Below are 27,884 nucleotides of genomic sequence, written 5' to 3' on the forward strand. Positions count from 1 at the left end.
CAGGAGGAACAGAAAACATCTTCTAAAGACTGGAGAAAAAAGTCTCACAAGAGCAACAGAAAACACAGTCAATGACACTAATAGTGAGATGGACTCACAGGTCAGACACTCAATCATCTACTATTGACAAGGACACACAAAACATAGAATTGCCCGAGTCTCAGACACACGGATACATTACCAGCTCAGGTAGACAAGTGAAAATACACTCAAGGTACAAGGACTGAACAGAGGTTTGCACTATACAAGAGTACACTGCAGTAACCTGAGTTTAGTTTTTGTTTTGAATCATTTGTGCAGTTAAAAAAATAATGAGCTCAGTGTTCATAAGATTGCTCATAAACAAAGAGATTATATTTAGCTTGTATAACTGTTTAATTAAAACATGGAATTGTTTACAGATGAACATTTTGAGACTGACTTTAAACAGACAAGACTGTTTAATAGATTGATGTCAATATGCATTAGTTAATAGTACTAAATGTAATTACATGTAATAATAGTTAAAAGCTGGACAGTTGTAAACTGAAGAAGGGGGATGTCATGTATTGTGTTTGGTTGTTCTACCCGTACCTGTGTGACGTCATGAACAGTCGAGTTCAGTAAAACACAAGACGCTGCTGTGAAAGTCATATCGTGTCTGTGTGGTCTTATTCTTCACCTTAAGTATATCAAATACATACAAATGTCCATGCAGTGAAATGTCACAAATATTCCAATGTTAAATTCTGAGACAACAAAATAAAGTTTACAAAAAAGAGCTTTTATTAGATAAAGACAATATTATTGTTCCTCATTGCAGTTCAATAAAACTTTGTGTGTTTGAAGAGGAATATAATCACATGAAAAAAGAGCTGGATTATATATGTCACAATTATCCTTTTTAGTAAATTAGTACATTTCATAGTTTATGGCTAACTTTTCACCAAGAAAAATTTACATAAATTTACTAACATTTATGAAAAACGCAGTTAAACAAATGCGAGTATTTTCATAGAAATCATTTGACCTTCCCCATAGAACATTTACTCAGATGCACAAAAACAGGAGTGAGATTTATTTATAATGTAACTATGAATGAATATTTTGAAAAGTATATTTTGAAAAGTTCTGATAATGCCATATTTCCCTGTATCATAACTAGAGAAGCATTGGGCACTAGACTGGAGAGTCAGAGACATGTGGAACAGGAACACACACGAGACACACAAGACCAGACTCAACAAGCCAAGACAACAAGCTAGAAAAGCAGAAACTAGACTAAACTAATGACTAAAGATTGCAAAAGAATGGAAGGTAAAAACAAAAGAAAGAAAATCCTAGAAAATAATAATTACTGGAACTGCAAACAAAAGAAACTAATCAAGACTGCAACCTTGCAGGGAAGTTGAGAAAATAAGAATACAAAACTAGATAGCAACAATGCCAAATTCATTTCATTTATTCATTTAGCTGACGCTTTTATCCAAAGCGACTTACAATTGCTATATATGTCAGAGGTCGCACGCCTCTGGAGCAACTAGGGGTTAAGTGTCTTGCTCAGGGACACATTGGTGTCTCACAGTGGATTCGAACCCGGGTCTCTCACACCAAAGGCATGTGTCTTATCCACTGCGCCATCACCACCCCAAATATAGAGAGAATCCAAAATGTGAACTAAAATAACACACACACACACACACACACACACACACACACACACACACACACACACACACACACACACACACACACACACACGGATCAGGTGAACACAACCAGGCCAACGAGGACAGGACTAAACAAGGGTCCGGGACTAGAGGAGCTCAGGGCAAACAAACACAAAGACAAAGACATGTGCTCAAACACAAGACAAACAAGGAGACATTGAACAGAGACAAAACAGACAAGACTATCAGGACAGGATCCGGACACCAATGTTCAAAAGTGGTAAAGCTTCTCTTCCTGAAGAACTGAGATAAATTTAGCTTTCACGGGATCTCTGTGTTTGCGTATAATGTCACAGATCTTTCTCATGCTCTCCTGACTGGTTAAACTCTGTGTGATTTCTGAATATTGTTCCTCATGTATTAGTTCCTGCTGACACAGTTTATCTGCAATGATCTGGACATTTGTAACCCCCTGAATGATTTCTGACCAATGATTATCATAATATCTTGCTTTATCTGCCTCACTATTCAGACACGGCTCGTCTCTCTGAGGATGAATCTGATCATTATTCAGAAGCGACTCATATTTCTTAAGTTCTTCTTTCTGAATTGTTGCAGTCCAGACAGTCTCCTTATCCTCTTCTCTGATAAGAGTCATTTGAAGATCATTCTCCAGACTTGTGTTGACCTTGAAGAAGTTTGGAGGAATTTCTCTCGTGAGTGTGATCCCTTCTTTGGGATGGACAGAGGCACCAGGAACAGCAAGAATGTGTGGCGTTTTCATCCGGAGTGGCCTGCCAGGTCTGGGATGGTCTATTGGGTAATTTTTCTTTTCTTTCTTCTCAACTCTTTCTTTTGCACAATCATCAACTGGAAAAAGGTAGAGATGTAGAATGAGAGGATCTTTAGAGCGCATGTAGAGAAGAAGATCGCAGTGTTCTTCCACTCGCATTATCCAACTTATAATTAATGTTGTAATAGAGAAGGATGGCTGGACAATCTTAGCGTGGAATCGGGTCAACTGCACAGGTTCTGTGGTTATTCCCTCGTCTTTTACGGTGAGGACTTTCACAGCATCTTTGAGAGAGGGGTCAGACTCTCCTAAACAGGCGTAATGGGGCAGATGAACTTCCTCCAGTTTCCCTGAGATCACCGTCACGTCAATCACTGGAGCGATCCGGTTGCACTGCAGCCTCTCCAGCTCTGCGTTGAGGAAGAGTCCGTCTACGGTACGGTACTGAAGGCTGACGACACAGTCACAGACCCATCGCATTCTGGTCCTGACACACTCGTAACGGCCTGGGTCAGTGCGGACCCTGAACTTTGACCCTCCTTCATCTGTACAGGCCGACGGCTCAATCTGAAGCCACTGATCAGAATCAGCGATATGGACACAAGACTGGCAGTTCAGCAGCGGGTGAATATCCAGCCCAGAAGGTTTGAGCTCAGAGAACCTGTGAAGAACCAGAAGAAGCAGAAGCAAATTGTCAGGGGGTTTTATGCACAAACAAGATTCATTGTTGAATAATCTAATCAATAAAACTCGCCAGTGACTGTAACTACGTTAGTTAGCATGAACTAACAATGACAAACACTAAAGTGTTTATTAATCTCAGTTAATGTTAATTTATACATTATTAAAATCAAAAGTTGTATCTGTCAATATTATTTAATAGACCTGAACTAACATGAACTAACAATGAACAGTTGACTATAACATTAACAATTAATGCATTGACGTATGTTAACTAATGGGACCTTATTGTAAAGTATTACCAACAATTCAAAACCAACAACATACAAACAGTTTACTATAAAACAAACTATTTAACAGGCAGTTTGACAGAGAGAAAATATAACGCTAGTATATAATGCTGTGACTGACACCTGTGATGTCACTCGCTAATAACAAACAATCAAATATAACAAACAAATATATACTATAATGAGTTTAATTGGCACATCATTGTCAAGTTATGTTTATGTTCTCTATGTTTAACTAGAATACATGAACTCTATATTCTCCATCAATAAGCTGAAGTTGAATAATGTGTCAAGTCTTCTATAAATCAGTGTTTTTAACTGTGGATATTTTCACAGAGGTGGTCAGACAAAGACCATCAGCAGTCTGTGGTGGACAGAAATGTTCATTATCAAACATAATAAATGAGTTTGACTATAAAGTTCTGGACTGTTTTACTGCGCACAACACGACTGTCTACAGTTAATTGTGCTTGATTGTAATTGAGGGAGTGCTGGAATAGATCAAGTAATACTGAGTGAATTTGACTATTTCTGTCTTATTCCTCGTCTGCAGGAATATTAATAGAAAAGAAGATCACACTACAGCTAGAAAATTACAGAAAACTAATATCAGATTACAGTTTAGAGATTTAGATTTAGCTCAAAACTAACTCAAATTAAAAAAAGTTGTTTATAATCCCTGCACAAAAATATATATGTATTGGTACTGGCCAAAATACAGTATGTTGAGAAATATCAGCATATCGAGTATCAGCAAAAACCCAATATGTGCATCTCTAGTGTTTAGTGACGTATGAAGAACAGAGGATTGAACTATTATTCAGTCTGGAAAAATCCTTCACTAAGACACAGTATATTTCACTCACCCGGTTGTGTGTGTGTCACTGTTGTTTCTCTCAGGACGCGGTTTAATGTCACACAGAGACACTGAAGAGTTAATCTCATAAAGTCTAAATCCAGCATAGAGGGGTTCAGTGAATGTGGTGTAGAGTGTGTGTAAGTGTGTGAGTGTGTGTGTGTCAGAGACGCTGTAGAAGGACAGAGTGCCGGCCGACACGTCCACACACACTCCTGCTCTCTTAGAGGATGAAGAGACGATAGGAATATCAGTGCGGTTCTTATTGTGCCAGACAGAGAATCTGTTATCAGGGCAGATCAGACTCCAGGATTTATCATTGGATCCAAACATACAGTCACTCCCTCCTTTCCTTCTGATTCCTTTATATGACACTGATATACCAGCATAATCTCCCGCTCCATCCAGCCTCCCAGTAACAGCGTCCAGTCAGACTCTCTCCACACAGAACCTGAGGAACAACATCAAATCTCTCTGGATGATCAGGATACGACTGACGCTCTTCCACACACGTCACTGTCCTGTTCTCATCAGACAGAATGAGAAGAGTGTGTGCTGTGTTTGGATCCAGTGTGAGATAACAGGCGTCTGAACACAAGAAGAGAGAAACATTTCACTAAATGACACAAATAAACAACAAATCACTGAATGATTGTGTGTGTAGACCTACATTTGTGTAATCCTGCTGTAATTCTGAACTCTCCACAATGATCCACACTATAAAACACAAACATGATTCATATTCATTTACTAAAGGAAAGACAAGAAACACACACACACACATACACACACACACACACACACACACACAAACACACACACACACACTGTCTGATGTAAAGCACATCTACACACACACACACACACACACACACACACACACACACACACACACACACACACACACACACACACTGTCTGATGTAAAGCACATCTACACACACACACACACACACACACACACACACACACACACACACACACACACACACACACACACACACACACACACACACACACACACACACACACACACTGTCTGATGTAAAGCACATCTACACACACACACACACACACACACACACACACACACACACACACACACACACACACTGTCTGATGTAAAGCACATCTACACACACACACACACACACACACACACACACACACACACGTCTGATGTAAAGCACATCTACGCTTCTAAACGTAAAGGTCTGTTGTTTTTACACATTATATGATAATCTATTAGTATAATATTTCACACTTTATCAGAGCTTGGCACACAGATAATTATTACACTTTCAGACATTAGTTAGATTAATTAATAGATTATAGCTATTTAATGTTATTGTGAATTTATAATTTATAGTATTATAGAGTTTTCAGCATCATTACTCCAGTCTTCAGTGTCACATGATCCTTCAGAAATCACTATAATATGATGATCTGATGATCAAGACACATTTATGATTATTATCAGTGTTGAACACAGTTATTTACATTTTTATTTCAGGATTATTTGATGAATATAAAGTTCAAAAGAACAGCATTTATCTGAAATAGAAAGCTTTTGTAACATTAAACATTAAAGCTTTTTTTGCATTTATTTTTGGCCGTATGACAGAAATCTGATATTATATTTGTCGTTTTGCGACAAATAGATTTTGCATAAAACTGAAGAATATTCGGTACATCCTATAAAAAAAAAAAGATAATAATCAAATAAAATATTAAATAAAATAAAAATGTGTCGAGGTCTTGAACTGATTATTTCAACATGACTACTTGAGCTCAACAATAAACCACGAGAAAACATGAGATCAAGTGTGTGAACTTGCAACAGAACACATATTATTATTTTACATGTAATTATTTTATTTATTTCTACATAACTTCAGTATATGTTGGTGTGCCTTAAGTATTTATTTAAATTATGACTACATTATTATGTAATTATTTATCCCATTTTTATTTAAATAATTTAGCACCTTTTAAAACTTTTTTTAAATGCCATAAATTGCGTATGACAGACAGGATCATCATTTATTATGCATATGATTAATATTTATAAACGACACATTAATAAATAACATTAATTATAATCTATGAATGAATCTGTCTAATAACGTCTACAAATATAATAGTTACCCGTCTACCAAGCTCTGACACTGTATATTAGATTAAGAGATTATCCACATTTAAACACAAAAAAAAGGAAAAGCCTATACCTTTAAAAGCAGGATGTGTCTGTCACGGTAAACTCATAGACAGTAAAAGAAATGGACACAGCGACCCCATTGATTTCAACGGAGAAGAGTGAAGCCCGATTATTGCACTTCCTGTCTGATGGCTGAGCGACTGCGCAGGCTCAAACTGAGCGTGACGACAGTCTGACAGTTGTACATCTTCTAGTAGCTGTGGCAAAACAAATCTGAATCACCTAATTCCTCAAAAACGTTGTTGAAATATTTTGTCCCGTTGTTTTTATGGACTCTCTATCTATGGGCTTCTCCTTGACTTTATGCCTCTATGTCTCCCCGATTGCCTCATAGACAGTAAAAGATTGCCTGCGAGCTTCTCCTCCTGTCTATACGGTAATGTCTCTACTGTGCGACAGAAAATCGTGTGGTTATGACGCAATCGTTAGCCTATTTTTACAAAAACGGCTTCTACGGGGCCATAACGTAAGATACAAAGTAATGGACCCTTTTATTCATTGTCGTGTTTCTTTAGAAATAAATAATGGACAAATCAAGTCTTTGGACGCCTCAGATGTAAAGTTATTCGCTGTCAAAGTGACGCCAAAATGAATGGGAGTCAATGGAATGCTAACAGCAGGTGAAGTTCTGCTACAATGGCGGCTCCCGCGAGGCTTCAGTTTCCGGCTGATGGATTACCCCCATGGGTAAACTGCTGTAAGTCAGAAGTCCACCGCACCGCGTGAGCAAATGAAGCTGTGCAGTTCGCCTTATGTTCATCATTACTGGACAGAACATTGATACCTTTTTCATATCTGGAGAGGATGGTCGTGAGCTCGACATGGTTTTAAAAACGCGCATTACGCCGTTTCTCCTATAGTATCCAGCTGCAGACCCGCAGCACCACCAGTTTCAGAACCCCAGCGCCAGAACCGGAAGTAAGGGGCGGAGCCTACGTTCTAACACCAGCGCCAGGACCGGAAGTGATGGGAGGAGCTTACGTTCTAACACCAGCGCCATGACCGGAAGTGATGGGCGGAGCTTACGTTCTAACACCAGCGCCAGGACCGGAAGTGATGGGCTGAGCTTACGTTCTAACACCAGCGCCAGGACCGGAAGTGAGGGGCGGGGCTTACGTTCTAACACCAGCGCCAGGACCGGAAGTGATGGGCGGAGCTTACGTTCTAACACCAGCGCCAGAACCGGAAGTAAGGGGCGGAGCCTACGTTCTAACACCAGCGCCAGAACCGGAAGTAAGGGGCGGAGCCTACGTTCTAACACCAGCGCCAGGACCGGAAGTAAGGGGCGGAGCCTACGTTCTAACACCAGCGCCAGGACCGGAAGTGATGGGCGGAGCTTACGTTCTAACACCAGCGCCATGACCGGAAGTAAGGGGCGGAGCTTACGTTCTAACACCAGCGCCAGGACCGGAAGTGAGGGGCGGGGCTTACGTTCTAACACCAGCGCCAGGACCGGAAGTAAGGGGCGGAGCTTACGTTCTAACACCAGCGCCAGGACCGGAAGTAGGGGCGGAGCTTACGTTCTAACACCAGCGCCAGAACCGGAAGTAAGGGGCGGAGCCTACGTTCTAACACCAGCGCCAGGACCGGAAGTAAGGGGCGGAGCCTACGTTCTAACACCAGCGCCAGGACCGGAAGTGATGGGCGGAGCTTACGTTCTAACACCAGCGCCATGACCGGAAGTAAGGGGCGGAGCTTACGTTCTAACACCAGCGCCAGGACCGGAAGTGAGGGGCGGGGCTTACGTTCTAACACCAGCGCCAGGACCGGAAGTAAGGGGCGGAGCTTACGTTCTAACACCAGCGCCAGGACCGGAAGTAGGGGCGGAGCTTACGTTCTAACACCAGCGCCAGGACCGGAAGTGAGGGGCGGGGCTTACGTTCTAAAACGAGTAACGCCACCTAACTTTTTGGAGTGTAATTTGCTTAGACACGAAACGGCATGCTTTTATTACACACGAAACGTCATACTTTATAAGTATGTTATAATGATACATTAAGGTACAGTACAATAAGCATTTTAAAACATTGATTTTGTGTAATATAATTGTATATAGTTATCCGTTTCATTGTATTATGAGAGTTACTTCCTGATCATGATGGTGAAAAATAATGCTTGAAACTTATGGGCATTTTATCCACCTTATTCCGGACGAGCTTATTGCGTTTTGAATTATGGGTGGCACTTCCGGTTTAGGGAACTTCCATTCAAAAAAACTGAAACGAATAATTTCAAATCATAAGGTTGCCCTACAAATAAAGCTTATCTGTCATGTTTTATTTAAGAATAACATGAGAATAACGTAACACTTGGTATTTTAACGTGGCATGTTATAACAAGAATAGGCTATATATGGCAAGAGCTCTTTTCAGTCACTGCATATCTTTTCCTCATTATTATTTTATTTTTTCCTTTTGAAAGGTCAACATATACTGCACATTTGTCGTCTGTTCTCCCGATTTAATTTACGATGTATACCATTAATAATTCACTGGAATGCACGATCAGAATCTCTTTTTTTTCTCCCCAAATCCTCACGTCTCTTTCCAGGTTTGGTTTCACAGGTAAATACAATTTATTATCTGTCAAAATGATTGAAATCACTTTGAAATAGTATCACGCAATGCTGAAGTTTTTTTTTTATTATTATAAAGGCAACATATGTTACATTATATACATTTCCACAGTGATATTTAACCGTCCGATTTTGCGGTGGAAAGATGCTTTTACACTTTTAAATGCCCTTTTAATATTCAATGGTTGAAAGGTGAGTAGAATAATGTAATGTCATTGTACACAGTTTAAAAAATATATATTATTGCTAGTCTTTCACTGATTGTTTACAGCTTAACGGAAGTTACACCCATAATTCGCGCAAATTTAAAGGGTTAGTTCACCCAAAAATGAAAATTAAGTCATTAATTACTCACCCCCATGCTGTACCAACCCCGTAAGACCTTCGTTCATCTTCAAGATATTTTTGATTAAATCTGAGAGGTGGATCACTGCTACATAGGCTGCCAGAGGGAATGAAACTTGACGGCCCAGAAAGTCATCAAAGAACATGTTTAAATATTCCATGTGCCTTCAGTGGCTCAACTATAAGTTTATCAAGCGACGAGACTACTTTTTGTGCGAAAAAAAAAAAACATAAATAACGACTTTATTCGACTATTCCATTACTTCCTTGTGGGCCTTGAGACGAGAGTTGAAGAGATTTCCAGGACGCATGCGCGAGAACTGAACAAGAAGTATTTGAAGAAGAACGACCTCTTCTCAGTTCTCGCGCATGCGTCCTGGAAATCTCTTCAACTCTCGTCTCAGGCCCACAAATGCCTTGCATTTTCCAGGCATCACATTTCAGCGGTTTCAGCCTATATTTGCAATGTTTCACGGTGTGTGTGTGTGTGTGTGTGTGCGCACACGTCATGGCAACGTCATGGCAACTTCCAACACAAAGCACGTCACCCGGGAAACACTGAACATAACGCGTAAATGCGCGTGACTAACGATAATCACGCAAGCTAGTACGCATAGGCCACGAAGTGCTGGAGAAATAACACATTAGCGGACCGCAGAGAAGAATATGGATTTTTTGCACAAAATAAATATATATATTTTGGGGGGAAATAAATAAAATAAATCAATACTTTTATTCATCAAGGATGAATTAAATTGATTAGAAGTTACAGTAAAGATATTTATAATGTTACAAAAGATTAAATTTCAAATAAACTTTTAAACTTTCTATTCATCAAAGAATCCTGAAAAAAAAAATGTACACAACTGTTTTCAACATTGATAATAATAATGAATGTTTTTTGAGCATCAAATCCGCATACAAGAATGATTTCATATTATAGTGATTTCTGAAGGATCATGTGACACTGAAGACTGGAGTAATGATGCTGAAAATTCAGCTTTGATCAGAGGAATAATTACATATGAAAATATATTAAAAAATAAAACTGTTATTTTAAATTGTCATAATATTTAACAATATTACTGTTTTTTTTTTTTTTTTTTATCAAATGAATGCAGCTAATCAATAAATGCAAATGAATGCATTTAATCTCTTCTGCTTGGTGCGCAGAAGATACTTTTTTTAAAAAACATTAAAAATCTTATCGATCCATAAATTTAGTCTGGTAGTGTAAGTAAACTAAAACATTTCATATTTGACAGTGTTTTAGAATAGGAGTGTGTCAGGGTTATAGACTTATTTTTGTCCACTAGAGGCGCCATTGCGTCTCTGTCATCATGTCATATTGTTGTTCCTGTTCCTTGTTCCCTGTTTGTGTATTTAACTCACACTTCTCTGAGTACCCGCGTCTTTTAGGTGTGTGTGTGTGTGTGTGTGTGTGTGTGTGTGTGTAAGAGTGTGTGTGTGTGTGTGTGTGTGTGTGTGTGTGTGTGTGTGTGTGTGTGTGTGTGTGTGTGTGTCACAGCGTGTGAATAAGAAACTCTTTCATATCTTCCTGAGCATAAACGGACATATTCACACTAGGGCCATATCGAGTTTGTACGATATATCGATATGTTTTTAATAAACAATATGGAATGAGACAACTATTGTTCATCAATATAGCCTCCAGTAGTTTGATATGAGCGCATCTGAGAAATAAAGCAGTGATCTGTGCGGGGAAAGTGCATTATCAACTCGTCATCAGCATGAGAGCAGCTTTATATGAAAACAGCATCAGATGCTCTGACACACACATGTGCTGACTGACGGACAGATACTGCCGCTGTTTAATGTGTTTCAGATGTAGTGCTTTCCTCAGCGCACAACTTACATTTCACTATTATATTCTCCATTTCAAATGTTCACTCGTGCAAATGTTTCCATTTTGCTGTCAGGAGTGAATCTCCGCTAAACTCGACAGATTTGACAGACTGAGCACAATAGAATAGTAGCAATAATCCTAACAAAAATATACATGTTGCTAAAATATTTTTTGTTGAACAATAAATGTGCCATATGTAGAATTTTAAACCTACAAGCAGGTTATTTCGTATAACATAACTTATTATTATTATTATATTATTATTTAATTTAAGTTTTTGTGCACTAAAACCTCATTTGACAGTCTATATTTTTGATGACCTGTTTTGTGTATTTAATATTTAACGTATACATAAATTTTTATTTTATTATATACAAGTGCACTGATTGGAGAGGCTTGTGTTGTTCAATAAATGTTTAATTAAAAGTTAATTAAAGTTTTTACTTTTCATCATATTATAGAATTGAACACATTTCCCCAGAACTGTCCTCTGGTTTTCCTGCATTTGGGTTCAGCCTTTCTGACTGGTTTCACACTCGTCCTATCCCTGTGTTTCTGACTAAATGATAAACGACTTATGAAAATAATCAGGCAAACTAATAAACTTGTGTCTAATTTCACCATTTTGAATTGAAAATAGGCCTATATAATTTACATGATGCATATAATGTAGTAATTAACTCTATGTGAGCGGACAAGAAACATTAACAAAGCTGTTTTCATCATACTAGGCATTAGATTAATAATGAATGTGTACATATTGTGAATTAATAAAAAAAAAATTACCTAGCGTTCGTACCTTCAGTAAAATAAGTCAAAGCTTAGCTTTAGGAGGGGAAGAAAGGTCAAAATAAGCAGACAGAGTAAAAGAAAGAGTGATGGAGAAGAGGAGAGAGCGATGGAGATGAGGAGAGAGTGATGGAGATGAGGAGAGAGTAAAAGAAAGAGTGATGGAGATGAGGAGAGAGCGATGGAGATGAAGAGAGAGCGATGGAGATGAGGAGAGAGTAAAAGAAAGAGTGATGGAGATGAGGAGAGAGTAAAAGAAAGAGTGATGGAGATGAGGAGAGAGTAAAAGAAAGAGTGATGGAGATGAGGAGAGAGTAAAAGAAAGAGTGATGGAGATGAAGAAAGAGTGATGGAGATGAGGAGAGAGCGATGGAGATGAGGAGAGAGTAAAAGAAAGAGTGATGGAGATGAAGAAAGAGTGATGGAGATGAAGAGAGAGCGATGGAGATGAGGAGAGAGTAAAAGAAAGAGTGATGGAGATGAGGAGAGAGTGATGGAGATGAGGAGAGAGTAAAAGAAAGAGTGATGGAGATGAGGAGAGAGTGATGGAGATGAGGAGAGAGTGATGGAGATGAGGAGAGAGTGATGGAGATGAGGAGAGAGCGATGGAGATGAGGAGAGAGTAAAAGAAAGAGTGATGAGATGAGGAGAGAGTAAAAGAAAGAGTGATGGAGATGAACAGAGAGTGATGGAGATGAATAGAGAGTAAAAGAAAGAGTGATGGAGATGAGGAGAGAGTGATGGAGATGAGGAGAGAGTAAAAGAAAGAGTGATGGAGATGAGGAGAGAGTGATGGAGATGAGGAGAGAGTAAAAGAAAGAGTGATGGAGTTGAGGAGAGAGTGATGGAGATGAAGAGAGAGCGATGGAGATGAGGAGAGAGTAAAAGAAAGAGTGATGGAGTTGAGGAGAGAGTGATGGAGATGAAGAGAGAGTGATGGAGATGAAGAGAGAGCGATGGAGATGAGGAGAGAGTAAAAGAAAGAGTGATGGAGTTGAGGAGAGAGTGATGGAGATGAAGAGAGAGCGATGGAGATGAGGAGAGAGTGATGGAGATGAGGAGAGAGTAAAAGAAAGAGTGATGGAGATGAGGAGAGAGTGATGGAGATGAGAGAGTAAAAGAAAGAGTGATGGAGATGAGGAGAGAGTAAAAGAAAAAGTGATGGAGATGAGGAGAGAGTAAAAGAAAGAGTGATGGAGATGAAGAGAGAGTGATGGAGATGAGGATAGAGTAAAAGAAAGAGTGATGGAGATGAGGAGAGAGCGATGGAGATGAGGAGAGAGTAAAAGAAAGAGTGATGGAGATGAGGAGAGAGTGATGGAGATGAGGAGAGAGCGATGGAGATGAAGAGAGAGTGATGGAGATGAGGAGAGAGCGATGGAGATGAGGAGAGAGTGATGGAGATGAAGAGAGAGTAAAAGAAAGAGTGATGGAGATGAGGAGAGAGTGATGGAGATGAGGAGAGAGTAAAAGAAAGAGTGATGGAGATGAGGAGAGAGTGATGGAGATGAGGAGAGAGTGATGGAGATGAGGAGAGAGCGATGGAGATGAGGAGAGAGTAAAAGAAAGAGTGATGGAGATGAGGAGAGAGTGATGGAGATGAGGAGAGAGTGATGGAGATGAGGAGAGAGCGATGGAGATGAGGAGAGAGTGATGGAGATGAAGAGAGAGTAAAAGAAAGAGTGATGGAGATGAGGAGAGAGTGATGGAGATGAGGAGAGAGTAAAAGAAAGAGTGATGGAGATGAGGAGAGAGTGATGGAGATGAGGAGAGAGTGATGGAGATGAGGAGAGAGTGATGGAGATGAGGAGAGAGTAAAAGAAAGAGTGATGGAGATGAGGAGAGAGCGATGGAGATGAGGAGAGAGTGATGGAGATGAGGAGAGAGCGATGGAGATGAGGAGAGAGTAAAAGAAAGAGTGATGGAGATGAGGAGAGAGTGATGGAGATGAGGAGAGAGTGATGGAGATGAGGAGAGAGTGATGGAGATGAGGAGAGAGTGATGGAGATGAGGAGAGAGCGATGGAGATGAGGAGAGAGTAAAAGAAAGAGTGATGGAGATGAGGAGAGAGTGATGGAGATGAGGAGAGAGTAAAAGAAAGAGTGATGGAGATGAGGAGAGAGTAAAAGAAAGAGTGATGGAGATGAGGAGAGAGCGATGGAGATGAGGAGAGAGTGATGGAGATGAGGAGAGAGTAAAAGAAAGAGTGATGGAGATGAGGAGAGAGCGATGGAGATGAGGAGAGAGTGATGGAGATGAGGAGAGAGCGATGGAGATGAGGAGAGAGTAAAAGAAAGAGTGATGGAGAAGAGGAGAGAGTGATGGAGATGAGAGAGTAAAAGAAAGAGTGATGGAGATGAGGAGAGAGTAAAAGAAAGAGTGATGGAGATGAGGAGAGAGTAAAAGAAAGAGTGATGGAGAAGAGGAGAGAGTGATGGAGATGAGAGAGTAAAAGAAAGAGTGATGGAGATGAGGAGAGAGTAAAAGAAAAAGTGATGGAGATGAGGAGAGAGTAAAAGAAAGAGTGATGGAGATGAAGAGAGAGTGATGGAGATGAGGAGAGAGTAAAAGAAAGAGTGATGGAGAAGAGGAGAGAGCGAGTATTGACCAATAATCCACTGCACACTGATGGCTTTAAAGATATTTCTCATCCTTTTCTGGCCTTCAAGCGTCTCGAAATGCACATATGTAGATCAGAGAAATCTAAATATTTCTCAGGGATGCCTGATGACAACCCAACCTAGCGTGTGTGTGTGTGTGTGTGTGTGTGTGTGTGTGTGTGTGTGTGTGTGTGTGTGTGTGTGTGTGTGTGTGTGTGTGTGTGTGTGTGCCAGGGATGGAAATTAGCACCCGCCACCAGCCAAATGCGGGTGATTTTGTGTTGTGGCGGGCAAACTCGCTTCACCTACCGGCCACCGTGGCGGGTAAATAAAAATAGAATACTGTTTAGAGGAGGCACACCTTCAACACCCGCGCGCTTCTTCCGTCGAGGCTCGACGAGGGAAGAAAACGTAGGAGCGGTTTGCCGTCCAAAGGGAGAGCTAGCCGCGAGCACATGGTGTATTTTGTCGTAAAGACAAAATACACCATGTCTTGTGTCGTAAAGAGCTAGCCGCGCGCTTCTTCCGTCGAGGCTTGAGCGCGAGAGGCGGTTTGCCGTCCCAAAGGAGAGTTAGCCGCGAACGCATGATGTAAATATTACAGAACAGGCATACTCTCGCAGAGAGAGCAGCCTCCAGGATAGAGTGTGGTTCAGCATAGGTGCAGTTTTTTGTTTAATCTGCCCTACTCATTTAATGAAATGTATATAAGTTCATAGTTTGTGTGTGTATAAGAGAGAAAGAGAAAATGTCAGTATTTCATTGAGACTTGAGATTAAATAAACTGCTTATGTATTGTAGATCTTGTAGTATTAATTTTCACGTGCAGTTACACATTGTCGATTAAAAACAAGAAAGTGGCTGGTAAAAACATTGAGTGGCTGGTAGATTTTGAAATCCACCAGCCACAGTGGCCGGTGGACAAAAAAGTTAATTTCCATCCCTGGTGTGTGTGTGTGTGTGTGTTTGTTTTTGTGATTTGTGAGGACACAAATGTGTATAATGACATGGGTATTACACTGGTATTGAAAAAAAGAAGTGTGAAGTCCGCACACTGAAAAAGCCGCTCCAAAGAATTTATTAGCAAGGCAACGTTTCGACCATCAGGTCTTCATCAGGCACAATTACACTGGTATTACAACTTGAACGTGATTTATGAGGACATTTTACGAGTCCTCATATTTCAAATGGCTTTAAAAACATAATAAGCAGTGTTTTCTTAAAAATGTAAAAATGCAGAATGTCTCCTGTGTAAGGGGATAGAATATACAGTTTGTCCAGTATAAAAACCATTACGCCTATGGAATGTCCTCACAAATCACAAAAACAAAGCTGTGTGTGTGTGTGTGTGTGTGTGTGTGTGTGTGTGTGTGTGTGTGAGTGTGTGTGTGTGTGTATGTACACACTATAGGCCAATTAAATTGAGTGACTTTTTTTGTTGTTATAGATTAAATGCCAAATAATGTACAAGCGTATTTCAGATAATGAAACGGTTAAATGCTCTCCACACAGTGTGTGTTTGGACCGAAAAAGGTACATGATCTTGGTAAGCAATTGGACAACATTGTAGTAAATATTTTCAGTGCAACAAAAAGTGTGTTTGTTAAGATACCAGCAGACAAGCTAATCCAGCACAAATTACATCTTAAAAAGTCCTCAAAATGCAAAACTACACTGATGAACATATTCGGTTTTGATGAAGAAAACAGCGATACGAATGCGGAATTAGAACCCAGAACCTCTGATTTAGCATTGTATAGCAATGAATAATTGAATTAAACACATTCAGACACACATTCATTTAATTTAATTATGAAAAATATATATTTTTGATTTTGACAGGGCCAGCATGTCCTAATTCTGGCTTTAGGAGATAGGCTTCTACTATGGTGCTCACTCTCTTTCATTTCCACACCTTTAATTTTTCTTCCTTAATTTAATTTCATTTAACTTCACACCTTTGAAGTTTCTTCTTTTGATTGTGAAGAGCTTGCCTTTCTGTTTTTTTTATTTGCCTTTTGATTCTCAGTTGTTGAACTCTGATTGAGATGAATGTCGCTCTGAATTCCTGTATTCTTCGTCCTTTAGAGAAGATTACTATAGTTTACAGTTTGGGGTTTATCTCTATGCATTCAGGTGATATCCGACTGGCAATCTATGGTTTTCCTCTGTGTCTATTCACTTGCTGTCGGGTCTCGTCTGTTACACGTGTTGAAAGCCGTTCTCTCTGTTTGGATTTATCTGCCTGTAGATTTATTAAAGATTACGTTTGCCTTCATCATCGTGTTCGTGAGTATCCTACAACACAGCGCTGTGACAGCAGCGTTTCATTTCTGAATCCGCGCTTTGGACGAATTGGGTGAACCAATGATTCAATGGACCATTCATAAAGATGGTTCATTCCTGAATGAATCAGCCGTTTGAACGAAACGAAAGAATGAATGATCACCCTACCTCAGTTAGCTCGTTTATTTGTCACCATGGTTTCTAATTTGATTAGTCATTATTTTCAGCTGTTGCCTCATTAGTTCTTTATTTTCTCCCAGTATATGTCTGCCTGTGTTTCAGTCTTCTGTTGTCGGTTCTCGTTAAGGTTTGTTCTTAGTTTGGTTTAGGTTTTCCTTGTTGATCTTCTTCGTCTTGCTTTCTGCCTGCATCACGGTCAGGAAATGTGACAAATTCAATGACTTAATCATTAAGACATTTACCGCCACCTACTGGCAGTTTTTGTTTCTTATTTAGAGTATAATTTCAATTATACTCTAATATAATTATACTCTATTATACTAGAATATTTTTCTCTGAAGTTACTTTTTGTAATGTCTATTTGAGGTTTTACACAATGACTTGATGTGCGACTAATTTGGGATTAATTAGATTAATTAATCGCCACATCATGTATTTAATTCGATTAAAAAAATGTAACTGCCTGACAGCCCTATTCAATATATTGGTAATGAATACATTCTATGAGAATTTATATTTCAAGTTTTGACTGTAAATGTCACGTCCATAACGCTGGAATTGCTCTACATCCAAATGAGAGTAATCGACTTGTGGTCAGATCACCTGAGGCAGATCTTAATACCAGGTGTAAACCGGGCCTCTTATTGTCCCACATACTTGAGTATCTGGAGTGAGCAGTTTGGATCCTTCAGTTTGTCAGAGAGCAGCTTGACTCCTGGGTGATTGTAGCTCAGATCCAGCTCTCTCAGGTGTGATGGGTTTGAACTCAGAGCTGAAGACACATAACCACAGCCTTCCTCTGTCACCATACAGCCAGACAACCTACACAAACACAGTTAGACCATCTAGAAACACACATCTACATTATGACCTTCAGACTGTAAATAATCTCTCATATGTTCTTAAATACCTCAGTATCTGCAGCTTATAGTTTGGGCTTTTCAGTCCATCAGAAATAATCTTCACTCCGGAATCCTGCAGGTCATTGTTACTCAGATCCAGGTCTCTCAGGTGTGATGGGTTTGAACTCAGAGCTGAACACACATAACCACAGCCTTCCTCTGTCACCATACAGCCAGACAACCTACAGACACACACAGTCAGAACATCTAGAAACACACATCTACATTATGACCGGCAGACTGTAAATAATCTCTCATATGTTCTTAAATACCTCAGTATCTGCAGTTTACAGTTTGGGCTTTTCAGTCCATCAGAAATAATCTTCACTCCTGAATCCTGCAGGTTATTGTTACTCAGATCCAGCTCTCTCAGGTGTGATGGGTTTGAACTCAGAGCTGAACACACATAACCACAGCCTTCCTCTGTCACCATACAGCCAGACAACCTACAGACACACACAGTCAGAACATCTAGAAACACACATCGACATTATGACCGGCAGACTGTAAATAATCTCTCATATGTTCTTAAATACCTCAGTATCTGCAGTTTACAGTTTGGGCTTTTCAGTCCATCAGAAATAATCTTCACTCCTGAATCCTGCAGGTCATTGTTACTCAGATCCAGCTCTCTCAGGTGTGATGGGTTTGAACTCAGAGCTGAAGACACATAACCACAGCCTTCCTCTGTCACCATAAAGCCAGACAACCTACAGACACACAGTTAGACCATCTAGAAACACACATCTACATTATGACCTTCAGACTGTAAATAATCTCTCATATGTTCTTAAATACCTCAGTATCTGCAGTTTACAGTTTGGGCTTTTCAGTCCATCAGAAATAATCTTCACTCCTGAATCCTGCAGGTCATTGTTACTCAGATCCAGCTCTCTCAGGTGTGATGGGTTTGAACTCAGAGCTGAAGACACATAACCACAGCCTTCCTCTGTCACCATACACCCAAACAACCTACAGACACACACAGTTAGACCATCTAGAAACACACATCTACATTATGACCTTCAGACTGTAAATAATCTCTCATATGTTCTTAAATACCTCAGTATCTGCAGCTTACAGTTTGGGCTTTTCAGTCCATCAGAAATAATCTTCACTCCTGAATCCCGCAGGTCATTGTTACTCAGATCCAGCTCTCTCAGGTGTGATGGGTTTGAACTCAGAGCTGAAGACACATAACCACAGCCTTCCTCTGTCACCATACAGCCAGACAACCTACAGACACACACAGTCAGAACATCTACAAAAACACACATCTACATTATGACCGGCAGACTGTAAATAATCTCTTATATGTTCTTAAATACCTCAGTATCTGCAGCTTACAGTTTGGGCTTTTCAGTCCATCAGAAATAATCTTCACTCCTGAATCCTGCAGCTCATTGTTACTCAGATCCAGGTCTCTCAGGACAGAGTTTGAGGATTGTAGAGCTGATGACACAATTTCACAATCCCGACCAGTGAGATTACAGCCAACAATACTAGAAGAGAGTAAATACGGCACAATAAGTTGGGTGTTCAGGGTGCTTTTCTTTAAAGGGGCAGCAGTAGCACATTAAAAAACAGAAAAATAGATGAATAAATAATTGGCAATACAAAGATCAAATAAAGTCAAATATTGTGAAATATGTGGTCGTTATGGAGAAGTCACTCACTGACCATAGGGTTCCTTTGTCCATAGCATAGTTATTTCAAACTGAAGTAGTATTTATTACAAAAAAGTTAATATATACAAAATCAAAAAATACATATATAAAAAAATCTAAATTTCAAGCAAATAAAGGATTGCCAAGATATAATGTAGATTGAATCTGTTTCACATGGTCAAAGTCACTTTCGGCTCACGCCACACCCCCAGGTGAAGTCACAGGTGCATTATCCCCAGAGGCCTTGAGTCTACAACTTCAACCCCTAGATGGGCTCAACTCACAGTAACATTATTTGAGATACTGAATTATAACATACGAGATACTGAATTATAACATACATAAAGTAATCCTATTTGAGCTCCTACAGTAGTCAAATAGAAAAAGCCACAATTTGAAAACAGCGTTTACATTTCAAAATGCTCTCAGTCCACACCAAGCGTGCCGCACAAGTGCTGAAAGGTGAAGCCAAAGCGTCTCGATCGCCCCCGATGGCTGGTCCCAGTATAGCTCAGCAAAGGATCCACAAAGGAATTACGTTTTCTAAAGGGTTGTTGTTAACGTGATATTTTTTTGGAAAAAAATGCACATCAGTAGAGCAGTGCAGCACCCGTAGCTACAGTTTAGAGGAGTGCACGTTCCCAACGGGGAAAGCATGAAGCTTACTTGACAACAACAGTTTATCAATATCGTACTGAATACAAATAACCTTAAATAATGTATGGCTATCTGCTAGGGCTGCACGATTATGGTCAAAATGATAATCATGATTATTTTTTATCAATATTGAGATCACGATTAATTATCACGATTATTTGTTGATTTTAACCAAAACAAATTTTATTGTCACATAGGCTAATTATAACTGCTTTCACATCCATATTGTGCTACATTCCTGCTGCTAATGTACAAGTATGTGCATCAAAATAAAACAGGTCCTCTTATTCACCAAAATTCAGTGCATCTCCTTAAAGAATAAATAAAAATAAATAAAACAATAAAGAAAATGTAGCAAAACTTCAACAGGGCACTCTTTTACATTGTGTAAATATATTTTAGGAAGCAAAATATAAACTTGCATTGTACCTGCATAATGGGTGTGAATAAAACTCAAAATATACAATCAATAAAAAACAAATATTCCATAACAGAATGTAACCAAATGAGAACATTTCAAGGCAGAACTATGGAAGTTCAATTAATGGATAAAAATCAGAGTCATTGTTGTTTGACGCTTAAGAATCTGAAAACCTGGTTGTGGTACAGTGTCAGTGATTGGTTGTGAAATCATCCTGAATGAATTGAATCTTATTTAATCTTCCATATGAAAATGTATGTGCTCGAATTATTTCTATGTATTAAACAATAGTTCAAAACAAGACGTTTGTAGTACTGATTATTGGAGTCCATTAATCGAACTTCCATGCCTCTTATATAGTAATTATATATTACTATGTAGTACCAATTTACTAATGCTCACACTCGGTCTCTCCCGCACGCAGATACTCGGTCTCTCCCGCGAGCAGATACTCGGTCACTCTCGCGCGCAGACACAATCGGTATCTCTCGCGCGCTGTCGCACGCTCGCACACTGTCGAGTGCGCTCTTGGACACACGGTCTCTTGTGCTCTGTCACTCGCGCGCAGACACACGTCTCTCTCGTGCACTGTGGCTCATGGAGGCACGTGATCAGACAGTGGTTTAGGGAGCGCTAGATTGGCTTTGCAAAAAAAAAACCAAAAAAACCTTTGATACGGAGCGTTCTGAGAACGGATTGACGCTTTTTAAATATCGCTCGATCACGCGAATTTGATCGTGGGAAGCCAAAATCGTGATCGTGATTAAAATTCAATTAATCGTGCAGCCCTACTATCTGCAGTGGTGTAGTCTAGTTTTTTGTAGTGAGTATACTGTGATATACCAGCATTTCTTTCATAATTCCCTTGAGTTACTTTATTTATGTGGTCCTGTGCGTCATGGCAATAGGTTCTCAGGTATCTCCCGATCTCCTGGATCTTACGCTCCGCTTGGCCATTGGATTGAGGGTGGTACCCCGACGTCAGGCTGACCGATACTCCTAGAAGCTTGAAGAACGATTTCCAGACTCTTGATATGAACTGTGGTCCCCGATCCGATACTATGTCCTCTGGGATTCCAAAGTGGCGGAAAATCTCGGTGAATAACATCTCTGCGGTCTTGAAGGCTGTGGGAAGTCCGGAGAGGGATATCAATTTACAGGACTTGGAAAATCTGTCAACGACCACTAGAATGCAGGTCTTGGAGTTGGACGATGGTAGATGGGTAACAAAATCCACGGCGAGATGGGACCAGGGTCTGTTCGGAATTGGTAGAGGCATGAGCTTCCCTTCTGGGAGACGTTGAGGTACCTTGGCCATAGCACAAGCGGTGCACCCCTGCACGTATCGGGAGATATCCTGGGCCATGCTGGGCCACCAGTAGCGCTGTTGGACAAGTGAGAGGGTTTGTTGGCTGCCTGGGTGTCCAGAGCCCGGAGAGGTGTGTACAGAGTCCATGAGGTGAAGGCGGAAGTTGGTAGGTACGAAAACCTTCCCCTCAGGACCCCCCGGCGGAGCAGGTTCGGCAAGGGTGGCATCGGCAATGAGTTCGTCGATGTTCCACTGGATGGGACTGACAAACATGGCTGGAGGGAGTATGGTTTCGTTGATTTCTGTGGGGGTTTCGGATTGATAAAGGCGTGATAGAGCGTCTGCTTTGAGATTCTTGGAACCCGGGCTGTAGGTAACTGTGAAATTAAAGCATGTGAAAAAGAGAGCCCACCGAGCCTGGCGAGGATTTAATCTTTTGGCCTCCCGGAGATACTCAAGGTTGCGGTGGTCTGTAATTACTTGAAATGGGTGGTTGGCTCCCTCCAACCAGTGTCTCCACTCCTCTAAAGCTAATTTAATAGCCAAGAGTTCTCGATTACCGACATCATAATTCCGCTCCGCCGGGGACATCTTGCGTGAAAAGAAGGCGCATGGATGGAGTCGTGGAGATATCGGTACCGATATCGGCAGGCGGTACCGCAGCATCAGGACACACACCAGCCGACTCCATGACAGCTTCTTCCCACAAGCAATTAGATTTCTAAACTCTTGATCCCTCATGATCAATAACCATAAACATTCTAACTGTCAACACAGCACAACATAACCTACTGCATTCACATAATATATATATATATATATATATATATATATATATATATATATATTTGCACCTTACGTGTATCTATTCTATGTATAATTACCTCTTTTTGTATTTTTGTATATTGTTGTATATTGTAAATTGTTGTATATTGTAAATTGTTGTATATTGTACATTGTATATTATTTATTGTTCTGTTAGTGTATATGGTACTGTGAGTAATTGTGCGCACATTAGATGTGTAATCTATGTAAATCTGATGTTTGCTGTAATTGTTTTCGTCACATCGTGTCATACTGCTATGTTGCTCGGAACTGCACCTAAGAATTTCACCCACTGTTGCACTTGTGTATATGGTTGTGTGACAATAAAAGGATTTGATTTGATTTGATTTGATTTGATTTGTGGAGGGGTCCCCTGCCGCTGTGAAAGAACAGCTCCAACTCCGTTGGTGGACGCATCCACTTCCACTATAAACGGGAGATCAGGATTGGGATGACACAGCGTAGGAGCAGAACAGAAGGCTTTCTTCAGACCCTCAAAGGCCTCGGAAGCTTCAGCAGACCAGGTTAACCGTGTGGTACCCTTCTTCACCATGGAAGTTACTGGAGCGCAGATCTTACTATAATCGCAGATGAACCGGCGATAGAAATTGGCAAAGCCAAGAAAACGTTGCAGCTCCTTCAGGGTCTGGGGTTTAGGCCAGTTGATCACCGCTTCTACCTTATTTAGATCCATAGAAATGCCGTCTGGCTGAATCATGTACCCCAGGAAGTGCATGGATTCTTGATGGAACTCGCATTTTTCTAACTTCAGGTACAGTTGGTACTCACGGAGGCGTTTAAGGACTTGCTTCACCTGTAGTACATGTTCATCGAGGTTGGAGGAGTAGATTAGGATGTCATCAATGTAGATGACCACAAACCGATGGAGCATATCTCGGAATATCTCGTTCATGAAGCCCTGGAAGACTGCTGGACTATTCGACAGCCCGAACGGCATGACCCGATATTCATAGTGCCCAGCAGGAGTGATAAAGGCAGTCTTCCACTCATCGCATCGTAGCTGTTCCAGAGCCGAAGGTACCAAGGGCAGTGGATATCTGTACTTGATGGTAGAAGCATTAAGGATGCGGTAATCAATGCATGGGCGCAGTCCTCCGTCCTTTTTCCCGACGAAGAAGAAGCTTGAGGCGGCAGGGGACGTAGAAGGTCGAATGTATCCTTGGCGTAAGGCTTCCTCCACATACTCCTCCATGGCCTTCTGCTCCGGGATGGACAACGGGTAAATCTTCCCATGCGGTAGTGTGGCCCCAGGCAGCAGGTCAATAGCACAGTCCCATGGCCGGTGAGGTGGTAGAGTGGTGGCGAGTTGTTTACTAAACACGTCCTGGAATGCCCGGTATTCCGGAGGGATCTTGTGAGAAGACTCGGTGACGGGACTTTCGACGGAGGTTGAACCCAGGACTGCTGAGACAGCGGATATGGTGGCTGAGGATTGTTTCTTGACAGGACGTAGACAATGCATTTTACAGTGATCCACTGTAAGTGAGTCACTCCAACGACGTACTTCTCCAGAAGTCCAGCAGATGTCAGGCGAGTGTTGATTAAGCCACGGGCGTCCCAGGACGATATTTGGTGGAGCCCTGATAATTATCGACCCGATAATGTCCAGAAGCACCACAGTAGAGACATAGGTTATTAGTTCGACGTCAGTTACGTTCAGATGCAGTTAAACGTCCTATATCGACTTCCATCGTCACAGGTACTGGAGGGCTTATGGACGAGGAGAGGTGAGTACGTGCAGGGGAATTAAACAAACATGCCGTGCGATGTTGGGCTATGAGGATCGAGCGTTGGATGAGTTTTTCAATCCCAATGGTGTCATCATAGATGGCCAATTGTAGCCCGACAAAGCGATTTCGTTCCATCCGCTGCTTGCCGCGATCGTTCGAAACTTCAAAGCGTAATCTGAAACAGAGGAGGTGCCTTGTCGTAGGCGAAACAGCTGATCATGAACGGAGAGGGCACTAGAAGTTTGAGCGAATACAGTGTGAAAATGTTCAAAGAATCCATTTAAAGTCTGTAATGCGGGTGCATTGGATTCCCAGAGAGCTTGAGCCCAATTTAATGCACGACCCGAGAGCAGAGAAATTATAAAAGCAATTTTGGCCCTTTCAGAAATAAACTGAACAGCGTTTACCTCCAAGTAGAGTTTGCATTGAAGAAGAAATCCATTGCAATCCTCCTTGCCTGCATATGAAGCTGGTTTGGCCATGGGACTTACTGAGGCAGGTCGGTAGTTCTGAAGAGCGTGATGGAATTCAATGAGTGCTTCTTGAAGTGATTGTTGCGGAGCGACGGCTGCATTAGCAGAGGCATCCATCAGCAGCTGGGGTGCGGCAGCGCCCCGAGGGGCTTCGGTGGATGCAGCGTGGATCTCAGAAGCAGAGGAAGCTTGCATGGTGTGTGGTCAGGTCTTCTGTCACACTACTGCAAGGATGAAGACACAGAGAATGGCGTTAACAGGTTTTATTTTAGACACTGTATGCAACTCCTGAATACAGGAATGAGCTTCGAGATCCACACAGGGAACACAGGGAGAAGACTTGAACTTGATGCCGTCTTGTAGATACTGGGAATAGCTGACCACTGGAATCCCGATAGAGATCCGCAAATTCCACTGCAGAACATAGAGAGGCGGTTTGGAGAATCCCGGGGAACCACCGCACACAGAGGCTGCTTGGAATATACACACACACTGGGAGGTTAGTGTAGAAGGACAATACTTGCGTAGATATACTGAGAATTCTGGAACCAGACCGAAGGGTTTAGGGACCGGAGAGTCACTGGCGTCAAAAGACGAGACCTGGGTTACATGCGCTTCGGCTTGAGGCTGCGCCGGACGCCGGACAGGGGGCTCTGAGGGAAAATTACTAAATATGCAGAGCGAGTTATATTTATAACTCCAAACAATTGGCCACTGAACCAGCTGCTAAAATCTTCCTTTGATTTGATACGTGATTACAATTAGACACTCAAATGAACCGATCGCTTTTTACTCATGCAAAAGACGCGCACGTGCACACGCACTGAGAGGGAGCGCGGTGTGTCAGTGTTCATCACCGGGCTATGGTAAAATAATGACACAGTTACAAGGTGTGTATAATTTAAACTACTTAGTCAACACTAACAGTGGCTGCTGTTCGGTTTTCATACTGCTCCTTCTAGTCACTTCTGAACTTGATGAACTCGACACTTCTGAACTTCTCTTGATTAAAGCTCCAGGTGACGGGTTGCCAGATATCACAAAAAGAGCAAAACAAGACACTTAAAAACACAGTATAATAACATGAATGTGATGTCATGATTGACAGCTGTGATTGACAGCTTCTCTAAAGGAAGTAGTCACTGAGGCACCAACAGACTTTTTGGGGGATTTTCGGGAGGAGATGGAGCTTCAACTTTAATTTCTTCATGTCCATAACTGTTTATTTCACACAGTAAACTTCGTACTAAGCGTTTCTGTGGGAGTGAGGACGGGACCTTGCTACTGCACAGACTCGGGTCCCAAATCTGCCCAAGATGTCAGAGCCATATTAGGACTTTGGCGGCTTCACTTTTCTCCAATGGAAGAGAGTGAAGGGGCGTCGTCCATCGTTTTTTACAGTCTATAGTCCACACTAGCAGTTTCCAAAAACTGTCCCTCTACACTAAATCATCTAAAAATGCTTAAATCCTTTTACAGCACCAGCATAAAAAAAACATAAAAGCTCAATTATATGGTGCCAGATCAAAATGCAAATTATTACACTGTTAACAATTTTCTTGTATTTTTACAGTACAGCAAGGTTGCCAGCAAGTTACTGTATTTTGCTTTACAGTAATTGTACTGTAATTCAATTTACAGTATACACAAACAGTACTGTAAACTACAAAACAGTACTGTACTGTATTTTTACAGTATTTTGTAATTTTTGTCTACTTCTGCTGTAATTAATTATACGGTATTGTACTGTAATATCTATATTGATACATTATTGCAAAATATTATAATTTTCAAATTACTAATAATGATACTATAAATAATGAGGTTATTACAGTATATAAATCTATAGGTAATAATATTATAATGCAACTTCAGAATAAAGCCCCGTTCACACTACACGCGACCAAGCGACGCGATACCATTCATTTCAATGGTGAGCGGGCGACTTCCGGCGACAGCGACCGTTGGCGACTAGGGGGCGTGTCTGGCGACGCGACAAAGTTGAGAAATTTTTAACTTTATGCAAATGAAGAGCGATTTTCGCGAGCGACAACCAATAGGAGTGAAGTCAGTGGAGCGTGTGCACTCTTCAGTGCTGAGTCTGACCGAGGCAAGTTGAACGAGAAGCTCATTTTAGCAGTCAGAAACTGTCCTATAATGTATGATATATCTCCGTGTACATACAGTGGTATTCACCGTACTGACTCCGTGCCTGGATGGTTTCAGGAACCCAGATAGACCGGTATTTGCCCGTTTGCTGCAGTTAAATAGCCGCGATGGCAAAGAACACTCACTGTTTCTCGTTCATCTTTAATATTATGCATTTTATGTACTGATTCCATTTATATTTAGACTTTTCCTTCCAAAATGTGTGTTTGTTGCGGCAAGAAAACTTATTTGTTGTCTAACATAGAGTAACATCCGGGAATGTCACTCACAAACATTACTAGGCAACCAGTAGTGGGAACGCCCTGCAGCGCAGCCACTGGCGACCTGCAGCGACAAAGTCGCGTGTAGTGTGAACGCAGCTTAACTGCAAATCAAAAGACAATCCAAACAATGTTCTTGTCAAAAATGTTTTTTTATTCATAAATTACACTATTAAAACCATTTAAGAACATTTCATGTCCAGTACACCAGCAGTTTACAGGTATAAACAGCTTTTAAAGGGATATTTAAAGGATTAGTTCACCTCAAACTGAAAATTTCCTAATAATTTGTTCACCCCACTGCCATCCAAGATATCCATG

The 27,884-nt window shown here is 40.9% G+C and overlaps 1 pseudogene across 1 annotated transcript in view; it reads right to left on the bottom strand.

Moving 5' to 3' along the window:
* Positions 1–742: 742 nt before the first annotated feature.
* Positions 743–27,884, bottom strand: part of LOC143705384 (uncharacterized) — a 50,571-nt pseudogene continuing 23,429 nt past the window's right edge. Inside the window, exons 3-12 of the transcript XR_013192311.1 lie at positions 19,360–19,533; positions 19,094–19,267; positions 18,830–19,003; positions 18,568–18,741; positions 18,304–18,477; positions 18,040–18,213; positions 17,787–17,951; positions 4,940–4,986; positions 4,280–4,857; positions 743–3,103 (exon numbers count right to left, since the gene is read on the bottom strand). The product of XR_013192311.1 is annotated as an uncharacterized LOC143705384 (transcript). The remainder of the gene's footprint in view (positions 3,104–4,279; positions 4,858–4,939; positions 4,987–17,786; positions 17,952–18,039; positions 18,214–18,303; positions 18,478–18,567; positions 18,742–18,829; positions 19,004–19,093; positions 19,268–19,359; positions 19,534–27,884) is intronic.

The sequence above is a fragment of the Siphateles boraxobius genome, unplaced genomic scaffold, assembly GCF_051911475.1.
Source record: "Siphateles boraxobius isolate OS27281-9 unplaced genomic scaffold, OSU_SipBor_1 111, whole genome shotgun sequence".
Lineage (NCBI taxonomy): Eukaryota > Metazoa > Chordata > Actinopteri > Cypriniformes > Leuciscidae > Siphateles > Siphateles boraxobius.